Here is a 12791-nt window from a genome sequence, read left to right as displayed (position 1 = left end):
ACCCAGCATCACCTAGCTCAGGGTACCTCGAACACTCACGATGCTTGTAGCAAGTTACTGTAGCTCTGTGTCTTCTGGGAACTGGGAGAATAATTATATCCTGGAGGAGGGAAGTAAGGAAGAAACAAGACCCAGAACTGTGGTTGAGAGGGGACAATCCTAGGAAAAAAAAAAAAAGTGACTTAAATAGTGGATGAGCTGGGGAGAGCAATGTGTCATGAATTTTTTTCTGATCAATTCACATTTGTGCGGTTGGGGATAAGGAGCTACGTGCCTTGTGCTGTCGTTTGTGTTAACTGTAAGGCAAACAGCATTCTTAATTGTTGATGTCTTTTCAAGCAGTTAAGAAACATTCTCAAGAGCGTACAGTGGCAAGGGCAGAGCCAGGACTGGAGAACAAGTCTTTCTTGCTCCAAGACGTGTCCTAATCCCACTTCCCAGGCTGCCGTCTCCCTGATGAAAAGTTACTCTGCCTCTCTGTCTATTGCTCTCATGTCTGTGTAGTATATTTTATTTTGCCATTTGGTGCAAAGAGAAACTTAATAGTCTGTATTCAGCCTTAAATGATAGTGAAGCCCTAGTCTGCCTCTGTGATGGAGTTTATTTGTAAGGGGATAAATATGCAGACTCAGTACTATTTGTGACTTTCCAGAGTGGCCAACCCTTCTGGAAAAAATGGTATTGAAGTTAGCAGCAAAGAGGTTGTCTGGTGATTTGGTAAAAGTGTTCACCGTAACATTTTACAAGAAGAAGAACTGTCATCCGAGGGGAGCCCACAGAAGCAGCAGCAACACAACAGCAACATATGTGTCATCTCTTTAAAGACACCTACACTGGTTTCTGAGGAGGATGGGAAGGCTCTGGAGATACTGGGAGGGGAAAAGGATATTAGAGCTGAAAAGGACCTTTGTCCTACTTAGAGCTGCTGGAGGGTTTGGAGGGATGAGCGAGAGATACCCACACAGTGAACCTTAGGTGACTGCCTCTCTCCCGCAGAGCCTGGCTGGAGACCAAGCAAGTGACGCGAGAGCTTAAACGTTCAGTAAAAGAAGAAGGTACTCCATCTCCGCCTTCGTTTTCCTTCGCTGTGCTTTGTTTCCTCTGGTTCTCCGTATCTTATCTTAGATAATAGTTGGTAATGGCTACAGCCTGTGCTTTTGCCCTTGTGCCAGCCTTCAAGCAGGGCTCTGCTCTCCTCATATTTCTCTCCATGAAAATTCCCTTCACAAGGCAAAGAATGCGGATTTTTCTGAAGATGGTCTAAGAAAGACTAACTAGGGGATTTACACCTGACAGAGCTCAGACGTCAGCCCCGAATTGTTGTTAGATAGCTCTTCTCAAGTCTTTTCTCTGCTGTTGGCCTTTGTGTGTTTTAAACCTTCTACCAAGTTAGCTTCTCAGGTTCTCCGTTTTAGAGAATCCTTCCCCTCTAACCACCTTTGATTCTTTTGCAAACATTTAGCTGTTTTTTTACTTCTCTCCGTCGTTGACACCAGCTACCCACCGGCCCTGGGCACCCGCGTTAGATGAGAGCATTTCTTCAATTATCAAAGCATTTATCCTCAAATTCACGTCTCTGCTTCTTGCAAGGAATTCATGTAAAGCTAAGAAAAATGAGATTTCTTTGTATTGCCACAGGAACATAATTTCTCAGGAACAATATCTGGCAAAGTTTACCATATGCTTTAGGTTCTTAATTTTTGGGTTATGTGCTGGCTTCTTATCCAAGGCTAGAGGTTGGGCACGGAGGCAGCGGAGAGAATCAGATCCTGTCCAACCACATTTTCAGGATGCCATCAGTTCTTGCCACTGAGGAGGCGTGTGTCCAAAGACTTCTGCGTCGATATTTACCCAGTAGCTGGACTAGAAGCTGGTGTTTTGGTTTTGAGGTTCTCCATCCACGGAGAGTGGCCAACCACCTTTCTTCCTTCTCTTTCCTCAGGGGCTGTCCTCCTCAGAGTTCCTCACTGTCTCTTGCGGAAATCAGAAATGTCACTTTCCCCTGTGTGATGGGAATTCTTTTGTGAATACGCTAAATCTCAAAGATCTGAGAATTGCTATATTAATTTTTGGATTTTAATATTATTGGTGGCTTATGCTCTTGGGGATATTGCAGTTTAGTGATCCTGGTTCACAGCCCCGTGAACCAGGGAGGTTTTCCCAAGAGATTTTCCCAAAAGATGGCTTGTAAAGCCTTTCTTCCCTTGCAGAATTCACCTTCCTGCGGTTTTGTGTTACTTTTACATGAACTATGCTCATTAAGACCACATTTTCTTAAGTGAAAATATGGCTGATTATACTTGATATGTACTAGGCTATTAAAGATATTTGTTCAATAAATCTGGAAAATTCAGGGTGTGCTGTTGTTGGCTTTAATTTTTTTGGGTTTTTTTTTTTTTTAAGGTCACACCTGCAGCATATGGAAGTTCCCAGGCTAGGGGTCCAGTTGGAGCTGTAGCTGCTGGCCTATGCCACAGCTACAGCCATAGCAACTCGGGATCCAAGCCTCGTCTGCGATCTACACCACAGCTCATGGCAACACTGGATCCTTAACCCACTGAGCTAGACCAGGCATCAAACCCATGTCCTCATGAATCCTTGTTGGGTTCGTTAACTGCTGAGCCATGATGAGAACTCCTGTCGTTGGCTCTTAAATCCATGTAGAGAACAACTTTCCGGAGGTCACTGTGTTTTGTTGCTCATCATCCGTCTCCCCTGAAGACCTGTATTTTGTCACTGTTCTTATACTGGGGAGCTCTTTTCTCTTCCTGACTCACTTACTTGGGCAATTTACTTTGATCTTATCATTATTTGATCAGGAATTCTGCTCAAGCCCAGGAATTGTGGCTCTTCTTTCTCAGCTTACTGATTTCTGTGCACATCTTCCTTGCCAGTATTTCTTTCTAGGTCAGATCGCTTTCCCAATCATCCTTCTTTCTCTCATTGGATGTATGTCACATCCTAAAGAATAGCAGCTTCTTTATCCCCCCCCCCACTTCCCACCGGATCTTCCTGTAGCGCTGGCTGCTGTGGTTTCTCCTTGTCTTCCTGCTCACTGTGCTTCATTTCTCTCGCTGTCATCCAGGGGTAACAGTTCAGTGATCTTTCCCCTCCTCCGTCCACTGAGTTCAGTTACAATTTACAGTCCAAACAGTTTCTGGTTGTCAGCTTGCCTGACGGTAACGTCTCACGTTAACTCTTCCTCTTTCCATCCCACGAATACCCCTTGTCACCTGTGTCTCTGGAGTTGTCAGGATTCATCCCAAGCTGTTTCCTTTTCTTTCTTTCTTCTCCTTCCACTCTTGTTCCTTTTTGCTCTCTCTTTTCTTTTTTTTTATTTTGTATAATTGTAGATTTTCAAAAAGGTTGCAAGGACGGCTAAGCTAGGACAGGGAGTTCCCGTGTACCCTTTCCTGTTTGCGCCAGGGTTGCCTCTCACAGAGTTACCGTACTGTACCCAAACTGGGAAGTTGACACGAGTACCACGTGTGTGGAGAGGTCTGTGCCTTTGTGTCACGCGTGTGGATTCGTGTGACCATCAAGATACAGAACTATTCCATCACCATAGAGCCATCCTCACGCTACCCACTTGTAATCACACTCGCTGTCCTTAACCCATGGCAGCCACCATACTGTTCTCCAGCTCTGTGATTTGTTTATACTATAAAATGATGTGTTTATCTATTTTTTTGTCTTTTTAGGGCCACACTCCAGTATATGGAGATTCCCAGGCTAGGGGCCGAGTCAGAGCTGTAGCTGCCAGCCTACACCACAGCCATGGCAATGCTGGGTCCTTAACCCACTGAGCGAGGCCAGGGATGGAACACAAGTCTTCATGGACTTGGGTTCGTTAACTACTGAGCCACAATGGGAATTCATATAAAATGATACGTTACGGTATACAGGGGATGTTGTACAGTATACGACCCATTGCGACTGGCTCGTTTTCATTCAGCAGAGTGCCCTTGCAGTGTGTATTGAGAGCTGCTTTCTATTCATTGCTGGATAGCATTCCAAACATTTCCCTACCGAAGGACAAAGGACGCTTTGGTTGTTTCCAGTTTGGGGCTTGCACATAGTCTTTGCTCTCTCTCGATACTGTTCTTCCAGGTCGCTGCTTTCTAGCAGATGTTTGTAGGAAGAGAACATCTTTTGGAAGAGGGAGACATACCCACTAGTCCCTTACCTGACTGAGGCTTTGGTTCAACCCAGAAAGGTTGACAAGGTAGATACATTTTTCTTTTCAGAAACAGCCTTGGGTTTTTTTTTTTTTTTTTTTTTTTTGGCATTGGGGCTTAAACCTCCTGTTCCAGTTCTTGTTTGCCAGCTAAATGCCTTGCTTGGGGTGAGTGCACTAGGCTTCACCTCTTTGGAGGTGTTCCAGTGCAAAGTTTGGTCACACACACAAATCAGGTCTAGTTATTTTAAGTTAGGATGTTAATATAAAATGACTACATCATTACAAGGGCTTTGGTGCCTGTTCGGGAAAGCCTTCAAGTTATTTCTGGCAAAATATATTGAAACTGGTGGCCTTTAGAACTCCCTACTCAAGGGAAAAAGAAAGACCAGCTGAGTTTCAGCAGTTTGACTTGAAGGCGGGGTCACCTAGTGGCATCGCTAAAGGAAAAAAAAATTCACAAGTTCATTTTCCAAATGAGTTTAAGGTTCAGCCCCGTGTTAGTGTTGCACGTACGTGTTTGAGAGGGGCCCCCTGAGCCCTGGAGGCAGGTTTTGTCTCGGTTCTAGTAAATTAGTGCATCTGCCTGGCATTTTTGGCGTGTGGTAACGGAGGCTGATGCAGGGTTTCCCTTCCGTGAGTAACTTGGCTTCGTTTTATGTTTGAAGAGTTCACGCATTGGCATTAAATTCAAGCCGAGGTGATTATATGGCAGAGAAATAAAAGCACAAATATTAAAATATCCCCAGATACTCCATACTCTTTCAGGGAGAAAAAGCATTTAATGTAGGTGACAGAGATGTTTGAACTGGCTCATCAAGGTTTGGTTTGTTTTGTTTTGTCTTCTTAACGTTTGCAGGAAATTTAAAATTTTGATAGTTAGAGCAGTAATCCGAATCTTCTTCATCTTAGGAAGTTTCTAGGTCTTGACTTTGTCGAGGGCCTTCAGTTTTAGCTAACACCCTGTGAAGGAAGGCGCCTACCCCCGACCCTCTCCCTGCCCCCGGCTCCCTGGCATTTGAAGGCGCCGAAACACCTAGGAGGTGACAGTGCCTTAGAGTTATAACTTGTATCTGGAAAGCACTTGGCACACTTTATCCCGTGCACCCCGAGTTTCCCTCCAGGTGGGCAGGGAAGGGGGGCTACGGAGCGAGTCACTGGCAGGGTGAGGAGGGCGCTCTCCGCCCAGGCGCGTGTTCCCAGAGCAGTGTTTGCAGCATTTGTCATCACAATAAGGACTTTCCAAGTGGCGTAGCAGAGGACTGTAAGATTCACAGATCACATGCAAATGAACTTTAACCAACAAAACCCCGAAAGCACAAACCCGGAACCCCTTTTGGCAGGTTTCTTGGGTGCGTTACAGACACTCAGGGCAGAGCGGGTTCAGGGGCGTTCGAGACCCGCGTCTCAGTGAGGATTTGCACAGCTTCCCATGGACCCAGTTCCCCAAACGAAGACGTTGAGGGGGAAGGGAGTGGAGATGCTGAGGTCTGTTTTTCAGAAGAAGCGACTGGTCAGAGTCGTGGCCTGCTCCCCTCCTGGTACCGCGGGCATCACAGCAATCAGAGCTCTGCTTTCATCAGCCTCCGGGCACGTCCACAGTGCGGGCCGAGCCTGGCGGTGGCGATTCTGGTGTCAGCATCTTGAACTGGCTGTGAAAGGTCAGAAACAGATTTTACTGAGTGAGTCATGGTGTTGGGGTTCATGCCATCCCCTCGTATTCCAGGCCCTTGAAATTTGGGAGTCTCTGTTACCAGCCCTGTTGGCAGTTGAACAAGGAAGGTAGCTCATTCGCCACTGTTTCTGGGCTGTGGAGAGCCCAGGTGCCATCTCCCAGGTCGCGAGGCTTCTAACCGTGTAGCTGGCACCTGGCTTCTGAACCTGGCTGGACCTGACGTCTGACACGCAAAGCTACAGTGGGCGTCTGGCGGGATAGAGCCCAGAGCTGAGAAGCAAGCAACGTGACAGGAACTAACACTGCCCCAGCGCCTCATGTGTGCTAAGTTCTACGCCAGAGGCTTTCACCACCCTGTCTCATTTGTCACTGAGAAATGACAAGTGACAGGAGTCTCACCAGAGGGCTCTGGGGTCAGGTGGTCAGAAGACACCTAGGTGGGTTAGGGGGCTTGCACTGGCCATTAGTACAGGCTATGAAAGTGGCCTAAGCAATAGGACATCTGTTGGCTCGGGAGAGGCGGATGCAGGGTTCAGTGATGACCGGAGACCCCAGGCTGTCTTGATCTGTGTGTGCAGCATTGACTCCATCCTCAGGCCGCCTCTCTTTACAGCATTGGGTGGCTGCCACTCCCCTTGGTACTAGTCTCCCTGGGAATCATGACCGGGGAGGGCCAGCTAGAGGGAGCTGGTGTCCAGCCCTTCCCGCAGAAAAGCAGTGAACCTCCTTTCCCGGATAGCCTTTAGCTCTTCCATCTTGAGAGCCAGAATTGGGTCACGAGGCCTGTCTTCAACTCCAAGAAGCACGGAGTCACCCCGAGGGGTTTAGACTAACAGAGATCCACTCTGCATCTGGAAATGGGGTCAATTAGCTGCAAGGGGGCAAGGAAAATTCAAAAGAAATCTTGCTTTTGGTAAGAAGGAGCAAACCTTGAGCTATAAAGAAGGGAAGTTAGGTTTTCCGTTTGGTTTATAAATGAATAGTATTTGGAAAGAGATCCGTCCCCCTCAAAAAAGGAGCAGTTTTGCTTCTACAGGGGAGGGCAGTGATCTGAGGTGTCCTCTGAAACTGCGCTCTTAAGCTCGGACACATTTAAAACTGCTTGCCAGACATCTAAGCCTTGTGACCTCAGGCATCTTAGACCCAGCACCTTCAAAAGGGCAGCCGTCGCATGTGCATCCAGCCTCCTCGAATGTGTGGGCTCTCTGGTTTGTTCAGTGACACCTCCACGTCCGTAGACACCCAAGCAGCGGATTGGAGCGTTTTCTCGCAGTCGCCCGCAGAGGGTCTCAGAAGTTCTTTCCCATGAAGGGATGAAGCTCAGGTGGTAAAGGAAAGTTGATAAACATATTTGGTGTCACTTGGAAGCATGTGCCACCACCAAAATGAACTGCTCGGAGAAGGACAGGTCTCAGACATCGAAATAACAGGCTGTATCCCACGGAATCGTTTGGTTTCCTTGTGGTTTTACTTACTGCCTGATGAGCTGTACATGGATGGAAAGAACTTTTGAGACATCTCGATGAGTAGCCGTCAAGTCTCAGGCTTGTACCTGCTACACATTCTCTGAATCCGCTGTGTCTCTTCCTTGCTGCCACCACCGCCTTGTAAGTCCCCTCACTTCTCACCTGGATTAGGTCTTACTTCCCCCGTTTTCTCCCCATCTCCCTCTCTCCATATTGCTGCCTGATGAGCCTCATGAAATGCCAGTCTGGTGCTGCCTGCCCGGTGCTAGGTAGCTCTCACCTAGGTAGCTCTGGAGCCATCCTTCTCGCCCTGCCTGCTTCCCCCAAAGCTCCTTTGCACTCTGGCTTCAGGCCGGGCTTGGCCGGCAGGAGGCACTGGTGAGATGGGGGAGGTGGAGCAATGAGAAGGGTCATTTACCCCATGACCCCTTCCCTGGAGGTCCCCACTCATGGGCTGCATCCCTCAGCAGGTGCTCACAGCTCTGGTCAGATGGCCTTCTCCACACGACTCTCTTCTCCAGGTTTCAGTAACCATTTCTCCCTTCCCCCTTCTGGCCTCAGGATGGCTAAGGACCCTTTGTGGTCTCCCTGTACCCTGCCCACACCTTTGAATGCAATCCCTTTGCAAATGCTTCTTAAATCTCTGAATTCAGTGTGCCAGTATGTTTCTTGCCTGGACCATGGCTAATACAGCCATGCCTAAAGCACATCACTAACTCTCTGCGGCCCAGGGAACAAACACAGCATCCAGCAGCAGGGGACACGCCTTCAGCCCTGCTGCTTCGTGACACCGTCTTTGCACTCGTGCACCCTGATGGACTTGCCATTCTCTGAGTGTGCTGTGTCCTTTCGCTTCCTGAGGATTTTGTGGTGAAGATTTATCGGCCTGGACGTTGTCTTTTTCAGCTTCCAGGCTTTGCTCAAACATCACCTGTTGATTTTGCTGACCTCCTGGAGCAGGGTTCGCCGCCTCCTCCACTGTGCTCCCAAATCGTGTTGTCCACGCATTAGTCCTCCAGGGGCTTCTCATCGCTAGAAGGACTGTTTCCATCTACTCCCTGAACTCCTCGCCTGCAGTGACTGTCTTCTCTTTTACTTGGTTCTCCAAGTGCCTGCCGTCATCCCTGCAGGGCCAACACGTTTTTTGAAGGAGTACATTTCGCTTATGGTCTTTATGATTTCTTGCTCCGTTCATAGAAATGCAATCACTGCAACAGCATACAGTCAGCGCTCTGTATTCACGAATATGGAACCTGCAGATGTGGCGAGTTGACTGCACGACCCCATTTTAGAAAATGGGCTTGAACAGCCTCAGATTTTGGTATCCTTGGCAGTGGGGGGGGGTCTTGCAACCGACGGTACCGCGTTCACGAAGGCGAGTGTCTGTAGTTGTTTTCTGTCTCACGTCGACTCCGAGAGACGGGTAGAGGGAGGCAGGTTCTTCTCCATGACTTGGATTCTTAGGGGCAGGGCAATGCCAGGAATCTAGACGTCTTGCTCTGAGTTTGGTCGTCATTCACGTAGAGCATTCTGCCTCCTGAGATGCCAGAGGGAAAAAAAATAACAAAGCCGGAGGGCGGTCTAGATGAATTATTGCCACCCCAAGGGCCACCTCAGACAGAGGGCTGCTCCAGTACCCTAGAGGGATGACTCCCTGTGGTTCTATACCCGTGCTTGGAGAGCGGTGTAGAGAGAGCTGGTTGTCAGATGGTCCTAACAGAACGGGTCACATTCCGGAATCTGACCTCCCATTGCCCGAGAATTCTGTCTGCTGTAAGCTCCGGGGACCGTCCACGGAGCAGAACAGCTGGATTACAATTAGGATATGAACATCACAAAGAAGTGTCTGCAACCCCGGGGCAGGGATGGATCGTTTCTGTAATTCAAACCATATCCCATGAGAAAGTTGTTTACAGGCAGCAGCACAAATAGAGATAAATTGGAGAGCATTTGGGACAATTTCTGTTATGGCAATAGACAGCGCAGAGGTTCTCTCCATCCCTGCCTTAGGAGCAGGGGCATCACGTGGAAACACCGCTAATCATGCACCTCACTAGGAAGGAACGTTTGTAGGTTTGCAATCAGAGAATTTCGGTGGGACAAGGAAGCTGAAAGGTCATCCAGTGCTAGGCTTTGGACGTTTGGATCTTTTCCAGCAGGAGGGAAAACATGAAGTCTGAATGCTCCAATTGGCTGAGGGTCAGGACAGATTAAGTTTTAGTTGTGGCGCAGAGGCCCTGCCCCACGGGGGTCTCTGCACCCTGGGGGGTGGGGGTGTCACAGTGTGGATGTGATCCCTGTGGCTTCATCCTAACCTCTCACCAACACGATGAACCTTCCATTAACTGCAACGCCCCGTAGTCGCTTGCCTCTTGCTCCCTGTCCTCCACTGGAGACAAAGAGATGGGTTAACAGAACATAAAGGAAATAAACCATCAATTTCTGTGCATCCGGCTTTATCTTTTTAAACCTTCTACCTTGGTGTTCTAATCGTAACATGTTCATATCTTTTAACCCAATGATTTCCTTTTTTGGTGGGGGAAATTTATCTTAGGGATATTGTAAGAGTTCTAGATAAAGATCTAGACAAAACGGAACCGTCCCATGATAAGGGAAGCATTAGTTAAATCCAATTCTATGTCGTTATTTAAATCACGTGTTTGGAAAAACCATTCAATGATGTGAAGGTGCTTATGATAGAAATCACAGGAGCAAGATGCAAATCTGTACCTGTGGTATAATCTGTCTGATGTTTTGAAAACCTTTTTATCTCTGCCTAGATACATAGAGCTATAAATAGAAAACTCCTGCAAGGAAGACCAAAAAATGATAATTATGGTTATCTCTGGGTGGCGGGATTTGGGTGTATTGTATTTTCTCCTTTGTTCTTAATTCATTGTCCAATCTTTACCTGAGTAGACATCCGAAACAGCTTTATAAACAATACTGAAAACTCTTCGCTGGCTTCTTCCTTCTTTCCAAGACAAAATCCAGACTCTTTAGCGGGGCCACTGGGGCTCTTTAGGATCTGGCCGCCCATTTCCTGACTCAGCTCTCTCTCCTCCTCTCCTTAGGCCCCGCTTCCACCTGCCGTGGGGTCCGCTGAGTTTGCGGTCCTCTTCCACAGGTGCAGTGCTTTCTGAAGGGCCCGTGCCTTTGCATGTTGCTGTCCTTTCTGCCCGGGACACTTTTCTTTCCGAGCTGGTGCTGGCACGCTCCCCCCTGCGGCCCAGACCTCCTCGCTCAGGGGAAGCCTCCTGTGGTGGGTGCTGGTGGAGGCCCTGCCCGCTGGGTCCCCCTTCAGGTCCAAGGTGTCCAGCCCCCAGCATCGTGCAGTTGCCTGCTGGTGGCTCACAGAAAATCCCCGCCCCTGCTGTTGTCCGTAGCTTGAGGTCTTGCCGCTCCCCTGGGACAGCCCACATCTAGTGAGTGGTCGGAGCTCCAGGCCTGGCCTCAGTTAGTGACTGCCCTGAAAGGCCAGTTGAGGGCTCCCTGAGAGGTTGGCCAAGGCCACTTTGGCAACTGCATCACCTGAAACTTCTTCCTCCGCCCAGTCCTGCCAGGGGGCCTCTCCAGGAAGGTGTGTCCACACCAGTCTGTCTTTGGGACCCCCTCCTTGGCCCCTTCCTGCACTCCCAAGATTAGATTAGAGCCTGGTCCTCCAGGGCCTTGAATGCCCTTTGTTTGTGTCTCCCATTGTATGGCTCTTTTTTTTTTTTTTGTCTGCACCCGTGGCAGGTGCAAGTTTCTAGGCCAGGGTTCAAACCCGCACCACAGCAGTGACCAGAGCCACAGCAGTGACAGTGCTGGGTCCTTAGCCGACTGAGCCACCAGGGAGCTCCAGAACATGGTTCTAGTGCCTCCCCTACCTGCCCCCACCTCCCCGCGGATAACAGGGAGTGCCTCCTTTCTCCTGTGTCTGCAGCACCTGCTGCAGCACCTGCCTCCTAGTTTGTGATGCATGAATGCATGTGAAAGGGGAGCAGAACAGAGAGAGAATAACAGGTCAGGAAATGAAGGAGTCCCTCATTGACAAAATGAAATAATTCGGGTCCTTCCACACCTTCCACTTGAAGTTACATTTCTATGGACCCTTCTGTGTATCTGCCAACACACCAAACTCTGACTTTAAGGTCCCAGGGAGGCCCCTCAGGGGCACCTCAGAAAATTCCAGTCAGGAGTTGGAAGAATGCTGCACTCTATTTTTTCCTCTTGTCTTGTATTTGCAAGACTAGCCCTTCTTTCTTCTCGCCTTCAACTCTCCTTTCTGTTTTTCCCACCACTTCCCAAACTGGGTCTACGGCCAATTTGTCATCGTGGGAGTTGCAAAGGAGTCATGACAAAGGGCTGACCTGACCATGCGATTCTTCTTCAGGAAACTGCAGAGGGGAAGGTTGGGTGCCTTTTCAAATTCATATCATCCCCTGAAGAATGACTTTGGGGTAGGGGTGTTCTGATTCCTTATTCCTAAGGAAGGATTTAGGTAGATGTTCCCTGAGGGGAGAAGGGAACCTCTCTCAGATTCCACTATTATCTGTGTTCGTAATCCCAAGTGGGGGCGATTAGGTCCCAGGCTCTGTATCCAGTTCATGTGGGAAACACCCAGCTCTTAATCTTAATAGATCCAGGAAAGCCCCCACCCCCTCTTCTATTTCTCTGTCACAGGGTCCCCTCTTGGCTGGATTCTCTAGTGCTGGAAAAGTTCTGAGTCGCGACAGAAGGCTGCTCCGTATTTATTCCGTATTTCAAGAACAGCCTTGCTCTTCTCTTACTATGGGACCGCCTCATTGCCTCTGGGAAGTGGAGCTGAGTTATCAGTGACCCTTCCCAGGTCCCGAAAGCCATGATTCCCAGTGCCCGGCGAGTCCGTTGAGGACGCACGGCTCCCTTCCTCCTCCCTCGCTCTCTCTGTGCGTGTGGGAATCCGCTGGAGAAAGTGAGCATCCTCTGCTCCTTCAGGCCTTAAGCTTTGGGGGCCGCTCCCCATGTGGCAGAGTCGCCTATCTTCCACCGCTGCCTGGCACTGGCTGGGTGACAGTGGGACGTACTAACAAGCCGCAGACCAGAAGTCATAGTCTCTAACCAAGCCTTTGTCAGTTTGAGAGCAATGGTGATGCTTTAACCTCCGTTGTATCCTGCGCCTCCTCATTGATCCAGATCATGGGCAGGAAGGAGGGGCCCTATTGACTGGGTTCCCCAGAACCCCAGCCTCAGAGAGGCTCCTCTGCTTGGCCGTCCACACTTGCCGGGTGGGGTTAAAGCTCTGCTCTTGATGGGCCGAGATTTGGAAGGGGACCCTGTGACCTTGACTAAGAGACCAGCTGGCCGAGCTTGTCCCGTCTGCAGTCTGAGTGACTCAGGGAAGGTCTTGACTCACTTGGGGCTTCCCCATAAATCACCCCCCGTTAAGTGACAGTGTAGTCATGGAACAAACAAGGTCCCTGCCAGGGCTCCTTCCTGTTCCCACAGACGT

At 49.2% G+C, this 12791-nt stretch overlaps 1 long non-coding RNA gene across 1 annotated transcript in view; it reads left to right on the top strand.

The window, feature by feature from the left end:
* LOC110261780 overlaps positions 1 to 12791 on the top strand; it is a 207717-nt gene that overhangs the window by 186080 nt on the left and 8846 nt on the right. The window lies entirely within an intron of this gene.

This window comes from Sus scrofa, chromosome 7 (assembly GCF_000003025.6).
Source record: "Sus scrofa isolate TJ Tabasco breed Duroc chromosome 7, Sscrofa11.1, whole genome shotgun sequence".
NCBI classification, from domain to species: domain Eukaryota; kingdom Metazoa; phylum Chordata; class Mammalia; order Artiodactyla; family Suidae; genus Sus; species Sus scrofa.
This window is presented reverse-complemented; position numbering and strand designations above follow the sequence as displayed.